Source organism: Trachymyrmex cornetzi, unplaced genomic scaffold, assembly GCF_001594075.2.
Source record: "Trachymyrmex cornetzi isolate Tcor2-1 unplaced genomic scaffold, Tcor1.1 scaffold15, whole genome shotgun sequence".
In the NCBI taxonomy this organism is placed as follows: Eukaryota; Metazoa; Arthropoda; class Insecta; order Hymenoptera; family Formicidae; genus Trachymyrmex; species Trachymyrmex cornetzi.
The window spans coordinates 605,946-617,055 of NW_017296091.1; the positions used below are offsets into that span (position 1 = coordinate 605,946).

The 11,110-nt window shown below is 33.2% G+C and overlaps 1 pseudogene; it reads left to right on the forward strand.

Annotated features, from left to right (window-relative positions):
- The first annotated feature begins 8,623 nt into the window (after positions 1-8,623).
- On the forward strand, positions 8,624-9,093 carry LOC108758019 (protein FAM133-like; annotated as a pseudogene).
- The last annotated feature ends 2,017 nt before the right edge of the window (positions 9,094-11,110 follow it).

The following is an 11,110-nucleotide window of genomic DNA, read 5'->3' on the forward strand; positions in this document are numbered from 1 at the left end:
TGCTTGGGTCGCCAGTTTCGCGTATCTGCCGCTGCTCTCGCACTTTTTCTACTTTACTTCGCCAAATCCTTTCTTCATCTCCTCCTCATATGTTTCTTCCCCGCGTCATTGCGTCCCCTCCGAAACACGCTTTTCTACGCACACTTTTATACTCCCAATTCTCGTCAAACTCGTACTTGTCAATGCCTATATTGCATCTATTTTTTTTTTACTCCACAGAAATTTGCACTCTCAACACAACGCTACGATGGCAGCGCATGTCATCTACGCGATGCAATTGATGCAAAGATCATAGAAGGTTGGACAGTAACTCGAGAAATTGCGAATACTACAGGAAGCGAGAAATAAAAAAAGAGAAAAGAGTAGAGTATAATATATCATACTTGGAGCCCAAAGCTTCTTTAGAATATTTTAAGTTTTAAGTGTAATATTAGAGGAATCGGAAAGAGAGAGAGTAAAGCTATTTTGTATACCTACAATAACATGATGCATCTTAACACTAGAAGTATCAATCATTTTTTACTATGTCTATTTTTTAGATTAATCTTATATTTTTGTGTAAAACATGGAATTCTGAAATTATTTGACTTTTCAAATATTATTATTATTCTTGAGAAGATATTTGGTCTTTCATCACCTTCTTTATTTTAACAGTAATTTATTCGCGTAATCTTTTCAGTAAGCAAGAAATATATATATATATATATATGTTGATATTTCTAAAAAGGTTAAAAGTGATTATAACATATTATAACAAATGCTTGGTGTACCCAATTTGATTAACTCTTAACTTTATTAAAAAAAATATTCGCGACCTTCTTTGACATAAAATTGTTTATCCTCTATGGATACGAGACTCCACACTGTTAAATTTTATAGGGTCAAATTAACTTAATGTGAGTTGCCACTGCTCCTACTCAATAATATCGTTATTTTTTACTAAAACAATGGTTATATTTGACACTGTACAGTATCAATTTAACATTATATAGTGTCAAATTTAAGTATCATTTTAGTAAAAATAACGATATATGTAATAGGAGCAGTGGCGACTCACATTAGGTTAAATTTGACACTGTAGATTTAACACACAGTGGCATATTGAAACAAATACAATAAAAAATTATTTATTTGGAACAGAAGCTGCTATCTTTATATTGTTTTAACGTTCTTTTGGACCATTATTTTTTAGGTAAAAATAAATTATAAAGTTAAAAAAATATTTATATTTTTTTTGTTTAGAAATTGCTATATATCTCATCCAAATCATCTTTTAAGATGACATTGAAAAATCTAATGCACAAGAGAGCAACAGTTATACTCTTGAATAAATAATAATTTTTTCCCCGACTATTCATATTTTTTTTAACATGAGTAAAAAATGGTTATTATATCCCAATACGCCACTAATACAAAAGGAATTATGCAAGTAAGAACTGGCAAGTAATAATTAATATATACGTACTAAGAATAATGTACAGACATAAGAAAAAGATAGCTTTTGCATACAGCAATACATGCCGTGTGTAAAAAGTGAAATAAATAGTAACGAATCATTCCCATCTCTTACTTTACTAGAAATAATATACGATGAGAGATGACCTATTGCTTCTCTATAGCTATGTGCTCTGTGCAAGATGCACTATATACTATATATTGATATACGTTCATGAAAATTATAGGAAAAAATTATAGTCTAATATGATATTGATATGATAAAATCTAAATTGAATAATTTAATTAAATGATAACAAATAATTGAGAAATAAATCAGTTTACTCACAAAAGGAGAAAGTAAGAAAAAAATTAATTCGTTTATTTTGCGTCAAATAAAATACGTGAAAATGTAAAAATATTTAATAAGGAAAATTGTAACAAATATTAGGCAGTAAGATTAATAATAATTAACTAGTAACAAATAGTACAAATAAACTAGTAAAAAAAACTAATAACAAATTAATAAACTGTATGTGAAAACTGTAATAAAGGAAATATTTAATAAAAAAATTAATTATATGTCAAAATTATAATAAATATATTAAAATCTGTATTTAATTCTAATAAGAAAACGAATGTGCAAAAAATATTACTTTTGCGAAAATAACAATATATTATGACAATGTCGTATAATTCAATAAAAAAACTTCCTAAGAATTTTATTTGCATCTCTTCTAATAGGCACAGACTAAAAAGTTTCACAAGTTTTAGTGATTTTCAAGAGAGGCAGAGAGACCGAGACAGAGTGGAGAGGAGAAAAGAAAGGAAGAGAGCGAAAGGGATAACCGTTAATATTTCAATCATGAAGATTGTAGTTATTACGCGAATACCATGCTACAAAAAAGGAAAACTCGACATTTAATGCGAAAATTACTTTTTATAATTTGTGAAAGAACACTTTTATAATATGTTTAAAATTACTGTTTTGTAAGATGAGGAAGATTTTCATTATCGAAATCAAGATCAGTTACAACATAGAGAAAATGCTGTTTATCCCATATTTTTATTTTTCCTTTATTACAGGGATTGTTTGTTATTCGTATCTTATCAAAAATAGTAGGATCGCATAGAATTTCGAACTTAGCATAATAATGGGTGGAGAACTGATGATAAAATCAAGTAGAGACAATATCACAATCATAAGGAAAATTATTGTTTCGTTCATTCGATCTAATGTACTGATAATAGTTGAATATATTTACAATAGATATTACGTATTTGTAACTCATAATTATTTTTAAATTAAGACAGCATAATTTATAATTATATATACATATTTTTTGTAACTATCAATATTATTTCATTATAATTTACTACACATCTCTATATAACATAAATATACGCGCGCACGTATAATAATAATGAGTTACAAATGCGTGATATCGTATACATAGTGTGTTTTATGGATTAAATTTGTGAGGCTGTATTATGTGATAGCATACAACCAAATGTGTATCATGTAGTGTACTGTATAGTGTACATAAGTAATTTCCTAAACATTTGAACACCGTCAAAGGAGATTATTCAAATTTAATAGGTATTATTATTAAATTTATAATACGTATTGTAAATATGTATCACAGAGTGATTCAAAACAAGTATTTAATATGGTCACAACAAATTCTGACAAATTATTTGAGAGACGTTCTGAGTAAAAAATATATGAATATAAGTCCTACTCTCAATATTTATGTAATTATAAGTTTTGAAATTTTACTTTCGTAGTAAAATCACGTAACTGGTAGGAAGTAATCTTTGAGAAATTAAAACATAACAGAAGAATTTGCTAATATCATTTATTTACAATTCAGTTCTATAATAAACGTAATTTTACTATGATAACAATAAAACTTTAAAACTTCTGTAATTATATATATATATATATATATGTAAATATTGAGAATGAGATCTATATTCTTATGATATTTCTTATTGAGACTGACTTTCCAAACAATCTGTCGAAGTTTGTTACACTCATTCTGAATCATCCTATATATGAAATACTCCATAGCTTTGTACTATTCGGATTGGCGCATAAAGTGATATAACGTGGCGTGTCTTTTTATATTGATTGATTTGAATTAATTTCATGATGGGGATTGTTTCGTCTTCATCACTATTCATTTGAGTTGTATCCTTGGAGTCCTATCATTTCCTAAACATATCTTTCACGAAGTCGTTAGAAACCGATTACAGTAAACTTCTACAGTTCGTCTCCTTCCTTCTCTCTTTCTCTCTCTCTCTCTCTCCCTCTCTCGTTTTTCCCTCCCTCTCCTCCTTCCCTCTCCGTTCTCGCGCTTTTCTCTCCTCCTTCCTTCCTTCCCTGCTATTTCTCCCCTCCTTCTCACTATATATTTATCTATCTCCCTCTTATACTCTTTTCCTTTCTTCCTCTGTCCACGATTAACTCCCACTATACCACCCATAACTACGCCCTGCATAAACATGATTGTAGCGCAATTTGCAAATTATCAAAGAACGATGTCTATGGATACTCTGTGCTAACCAAGAATTTAGGCAATTCTTCTCAATTAATCTCATATGACAATCAATCAAATGAGTATTTTTCTTGACTTTTTTTGCTGAAGCTCTCTGCTCAGGATTTTTAATTTGTCTCGTAATGCTATCTTGGCACAGGTTGACCCTTCGACACGATGATGCTTTGCGTGCTTCCTTCTTTCTCTCTCTTGTATTCTATCTCTTGCTTCCTCTCTCTTTTCTCGAGAATATACCTTCGTTGACTTGAGGAAGTACTGACTTTCGTCGTGCGACTCGCGACGATAATTACGCGAGGGAAACTGCCGTCGAAGGGTAACGCCCGTGCAGACATCGCAGCCGGTTCGTCCCCGGGAGCCTGCAAGCTCCATAATCGCATGCTTCCCGGAGTCGACCTAAGTGGAAACGAGAGCGACCGGGCCCTGAGGCCCGGCGCCGTTCGGAGCACAAAGACGACGTCGTCTGATCGTCAAGTTTAGCCCTCGTTTCGTACGGACATTGGTAAAAATAACCACGGCGAAGGAGCGATTTCGCGCGAAAAAAGCGCTCGATTTCGAGAACACGACACTACTATCAACAACTATGCACGCCGGCCGGCCGCTGTGCACGTACTGAAGTACTGGACCCGAGCGCTGACAAGTAGAAAGAGAGAGAGAGAGACTCATTCGGTCGACGCTCGCGACCTCGGTCGTGCTCGGCTATCTTCGTATCCTGTGCTTTGGCCCTGTTCGCCGCGCAGCCACGTTACTTCCCGGCGATCTCTCCCTCAGCCGCCCGACGTCGTCAATATATACGACAAAGGCTTCCAACGAGAGAGGCTCTCACTACGCTGCGAGCTCTTGCCGCGAAAAGCTGGTGAACGATGTTCTGCCATTGCCGCGTAGAAAGGGAGGGAATCCGAGGAGCGCGCGAGGAGAAAGGATCAATAACAGATCTCTCCCTACTCTCTCGTGAAACACGACGTAGGGTAAATGTGCGCGATGTACGCACGGCATTTACATATATGGATAGACAGACAGGCGCACCCTGTCAACAGCTCATTTCCCTCGAGCAAATTTGCATGCTCCTTTTTGTTTTTGTAAGACAGGTGGTAACATTTATCTAACTGTCTTACGGGATTTTGCGAAATCACGAAAGCGACAGTAGTATTAATGACATTTAAAAAGATTTCAATCGTGAGTAGTGTTTTAAAGAATTTTTGTGAGAAATTTAGAAATAAAGTGTCGTGACATAATGTACATTCCTTTTGCAATTCCTAGGAATATATATATTCCTCCGAAAGATATATGTATATATCTAATTGATATATACAGAGAGAGAGGGAGGGAGGGGGAGGAGGAGGGGCGAGGGAAGGAGATAAAAACTTATGAATGTCTAAATCGAATCTTTTCGAGAAATCAAAAAAATGTTTAAACAAGTATATCATATTTGTTCACACAATAAATGTTACGAAAAATATACATTATACAAATAGCACGTGGATTCATACGAGAGTAGTTGATTCATTGTCGACGGGTTTCTGAATCAGTTTAAAAAAGCTTAGATCGCAAAATGATTAATTAGAAAAATTTGCCCTTTAAAAATATTATATAATATTATTTGTTTCTCTCATCTGTTCTTATCTGGTTATATGATTCTTTCATCCGTTTCAACTCATATGGTATTGATGTCATACTTTAAGAAAGAATAGATTCATTTTGTCAGTGTTTTCAGTTGACACATTAATTATTTGATCATATTATTAATTATACATGATTTCTAGTAGAAGCTATTTACGGGGAAACTAATTTTTAATTCGTTCTCACTTATCAATCGAAAAAGGTCACGAAATCCTTTTTTTAGAAGGATCTTGGAGTCGCATCTGTTTTACCTACCGAACGCGATTATTTTTCAACACTACTTTTCTAATTGCAATTTACATAGATTTAATAATCCTTTTTCACAAAGATTTAAATAAAGTAATTCCAATTTTTGGAGAAAAATTTTTTTATTAATAGTCCTTTTTTCATTGATGAAAGGCCAGTGCTTATGACCTCTGTTATACGGCACGCTTAATCGGATTTAATAACATTTGTAGTTATGAAATTGACCAATCATAGCTTTTCCTCGGAAGAATAGAACGACTGTGATTGGCCAGTTTCATAAATCCGATTAAGGGTGTTATGTAAATGTAGTCTATATTATAATTTATTTTCCATGAGTCATATTAACATGTGTTATAAGAATAAATCGTTTATAATTATTAAGATTTCGTTATTGCTACTTAAAGCTTCAATTTGTAGAATCGATATTCGTGATATTCTAGAAAGAATATCTGCGTTAGTATTTTTCCTTGTATTTTATGTAAAATTTCATTAAACGGAAAAGCAAAGTTTTAACGTTAAAAAGCAAAGTTAATGATTTATGATTAGAGATTATTTTGAATCTTTAACCATGTAAACATTTCGTTGTCTAAATACATAATACCTAAAAGTTTCTTTTCCGTGATGTCATAATTAATGTAATTCCGCTAAGTATTCCATAAGTATAAGAGATTGGAAGATATTTCTATCTTTTCTTGTAATATAATACAACTGTAGCAATTCCTTCATCACTGATACTCATAGTCAGTATAAATTCTTAAAGTAGATATTGCAAATTAGATAATTTGCGAATTAGACAATTGTTCACTTAGGCTGTGGTCAAAGTCTCGCTACAAATGCTTTGAAGCGTTTGATGAACCAATTAGAAGAAAGAATTTTACAAACTGACCAATTAAAAAAACGCTTCAAAGCATTTGTAGCATCGCGTTGACCGTGCCCTTAATAATTTTTATAAATAGTTCTCGCACTTAAATTTGGCGGGATTTAAAGATCCTCGCGCATGCTCATAGACGAGCGCCAATAGCACACGCGAGAGGCGAATTAAGAAAACAAGTCCGCGTCTTTTTGTCTTCGTTAATTCTCAACAAGTCGGTCGTTTTTCAATTTTCATTTTCATTCTATCAATTCGTTCTTCTAACCGATACATCATAACAGGTTATCAGTCCAGTGAACACGTAGTGCTTGACAGATGAAGTGCAACGAGTATAACGTAAAAGCACATGGCACGTGAGTCATCAGAAAGATAGACATTTATCGTTATTCCGAATTCACGGCGGAATGGAAACTATTTCGCATTTTTCTTTTTTTATATTTGAATAATATGATTGATGAAATATCAATGCGAAATGTCATAAAGTGATAATGGAAAGAAGTATGGAAATTCCGTGATGCCCACCGTGTGCGACTTGCGAAATACAGCGGAATCGAAAAATCAGAAGCCGGTCGAGAAGTGCAACATCAGATATATAGATCTGTTTTATATTCCTGCACTAGACTGCGTTAGAACTCTCTTTCTCGCTTTCGCCAAATATCAAGCATATACCTGTCTTATTTTAAGTTTTAAAAGTGTACACTATAGTTCAGCCACAGAAGAGCACAAAACTTTTGCACTTAAAATGAAATAAATATATATTCTGGCGTTGAAGAGAGAAAAAGTGAAGATGCTGAGTGCAAAAAGTGCAAGCAATACGCGAATAGACTTGATCCAAAAAACGGGAAGACGCTGATATTGTTTACTGTGGAACTCGAACAAATGTAATTATTGTTATTCGAATAATATATTAAAATCAAAGAAATCTATCAAAAAACGGGTACTATAAGCACTGTTAGTGCTTGATATTGCTTCCTGATGTCAGGAAAAGGAAAGTCATGAAAATTTATTTAATGACAAAGACATTTTTTTTAATTTACATGGTTAAACTTAGTATTATGATATCTCTGTTCACGAAACTGAAAATTAAAAATACTTTCCTTATATAATTTACAACTATCTATTGAAACTATCAATTGAGACTAGTTAAAACTGAATTGGTTTAGCTGTTGCTGAAATATAAAAGTGTTAAAACCATTTATCTCGTGTAAATATATACGTATAATTAATTATATTAATTATATCTCGCTGCCATTCTACGCTAATTTTGTTATGCGTGAATTTAGCGCGAGACTACTATCTTCAGCGTCTTGTGACGCATAGCTTTTGATGCTTAATAACATATTTCAAGAAGAAATAAATTTGTGTTGAATATTTAGCCTTATGACTAGGATAACATATCACAGCGATTTTTCTTTGAATATAAGCTTTATATTGATTATAAAAACTTCAAATTTTCAAAAATAGTAAATATTTAAACAAATATAACATTTTCAAAAAATTTAACGCACATAATTGTCCTTTATTTTGATTTATGCTACATTTCCAAAATTCATCAAAATGGATAGAAGTCGTTTACAAGCCTCTTTGTTAATTTTTTAAGAATTTTTTGCTCAATATGACAAATGTTAACTTTCTCTAAATCTTAAACCTTCTTTTTTCAATATTTCATATATACACATATAAGTACACAAACAAACAATTCATTCATGATATTCGATTTCTCCAAGTTGAGCTATTCGTCAAAAATCGAAAATGTAAATTGTAAACATATATGTATGTAACATTTTCAAGCAGGTTTAGATAAAAATATCTTTAAACATAAATGTAAAATAGGAATCTGCGGATGTATTTTTGGATGCTTGTGCTGCATGATATTTAAACAACTCACCGAATAGGAATTGATTTCGTCATACATGATTACCCAGTGGCGGGTGTCACGATGGCCCCCGAAAGACAAACACGTGGAGTACGGAATCATAGTGGCGAGAAAGAGAAAGGAGGGGGGTGAGAAGGGGAGGAATAGAAGAGAGAAAGAGAGAGAAAGAGAGAGAGGGTAAGGACTGCTTTCACCGCTGTTGCTGCGGTGATGATAAGCGTCGATGGTCGGGATCGTAACGTTGAACTTCTCTGGCAATCTCGCTAGCAACGACGACAGTGACGATGACAGCAGCAGTAGCGATAGTGGCGGCGTCAACAAAGACGACAACGATGATGCTGATGACGACGACAACGGTAACAATGTCTACCATGAACGGCGCTCGCGCCTCGCACCGGACTAGGGAGAAGAATTTATGAAAGAAAACAACGATGGGACGCGACACCGGCGACAGCGGGCGGCCACGAGACCTCAACGCAACCAGAAAATCGCGACCCCTCATTGGCCGTAGCGCGTACAATTGTTATACGGCCGCTTGATGGTCGACGCGCGCAAACGCGTTCTAAAGATCAATGAGAGTTGATGCCGAAGACGCGCGGCGAATATGGCGTGGCGCGTCCAGAACAATTTCATATTTCAACAAACAGGAATGAACGGAAATTAAATGATTATGAGAATGCGTTTGTTACTCGCTAACGTCGATTGACAAGAAAACCGAATTTGATTTTAACAAAAAATATAAAAATTTTTAGATTAATAATATATAAATATATGGTAGTAATGTAAATTGTATTTTATTTAAAAAAACGGTACTCGGAAATATTTGATATATTTATGTATATAATTACTTAGCAGAATTTTAATAATCAGAAATTTTTAAGTACTTTTCGGTAGAGGCTCTGTATAATAGATAATAATAGAAGTCAGCGCTTTTTGCGTTGATTAGATTATACTTTTAAATCTAGAGGAATAATATCCTATCTCAACGAAGTAAATTTTTAACAATTGCAAAGTAAACTGTTAAATACGACCAATGTTGGCGAATTTAACAATTACACAACAGAATATAATTTATTCGATCGAAGCTATATACATAAAGGAAACAATTATAAATTTTAAGTAGAATGACATTAATGACACCTCTATGTTGTACATACGCTCATAATACTTATGAAATAAGAAAATTATTAATTGTTAATACAAGTATCATTATTAATCATATAAATAATTATTTTTAACCAGTGTAAAATATTCGTGCACTTTAAAAAAAGTTATAAATTTATATTTAAAACTGTATCTATACTTGACGAAGTTCATCAAAAAAAAACATCATATCTATTCTATAACACAGCAATATAACATAAATGAGCTTTTAGTCTATTTTTGAAAATGTTCACATTATGTTAAAATTAAAATATATATGTACATATAAGCTAAGTAGCAAGTAGATATTTATCGACAATTGATGTCAAATATCATCATACGTAAATATCATTTCGACGTCAGATGACAAATGACATTAGCTTACTAATTGGGAACAGTATTGTGTAAATTATAGCGAATTTGATTGAATGCACTTAGTGCGCATTGGTGCATGTTAAAGCCATCGTACACAAATTGATGTAAAAATATGTTTAATATAAATTACAAATATAAAAACCGATTGAAACATAAAATCCTCAGTGTATCTTATTATACTGTTAAGTAAAATCTGTATTTTATAATTCTAAATATTTGCATTTTATTTTTATACACACAGATTAAGTTAGTGCACAACTTTAGCTTTATTTAATTTAATCATATAACTTCAGCTACGTTCAATTTGGACGCTCATGGCTCACGCTGTAAATGCTCAAAATCATCATTCATTAAACGTAAAACAAGGATAGAAGCACTGATAGCGTTCAAATTGGAGACTCGTTGACATCTTTCTAGAGAGCCTTTACTCAAAATTAGTCTGTTTTCTCTGCCGAGCCTTAATTCTGAGCTTCTTTAAAAATAATTGTTTTATACAATCCTGAAAGCGATACTATCGATTATATATATTATAATTATAATGCAATTTTTTTTGTATTTTGACGGTAAAAATATGAATTTATAGTTCACACTTATTCTTAGTGGGTGTCCCCATAATCTCTCCCTGACTCCCTACTGTGATGGAATTTCGGTCCCGGAACTCCTAAGCAACACAGCAGGTTTGTTCAGCAGGTGCGTCGCATGCTCCAACATGCTCCTATTTCCTCCGTAGCTCCTACTCACTCAAACGCGCTTGTTAGAGACGTTAGCTTATTCTACTCGCTTTTAATAAAGGCGAGAAGGACAGAACGTTGAAGGCAAAAAAGACAGAACGAATGAAGGGCAAAAATTGCTCGCACACCTGGAGCCTGGACCCTGATTAGTGATGCACGTCTAGCTTAGAACACTACAGCGTCTCTCACCCCCTCTACTTTCCTCTGCTGTTTCTCCCAAACAACGTGTAGCGAATGAGATGTCGAGAAAATTCTT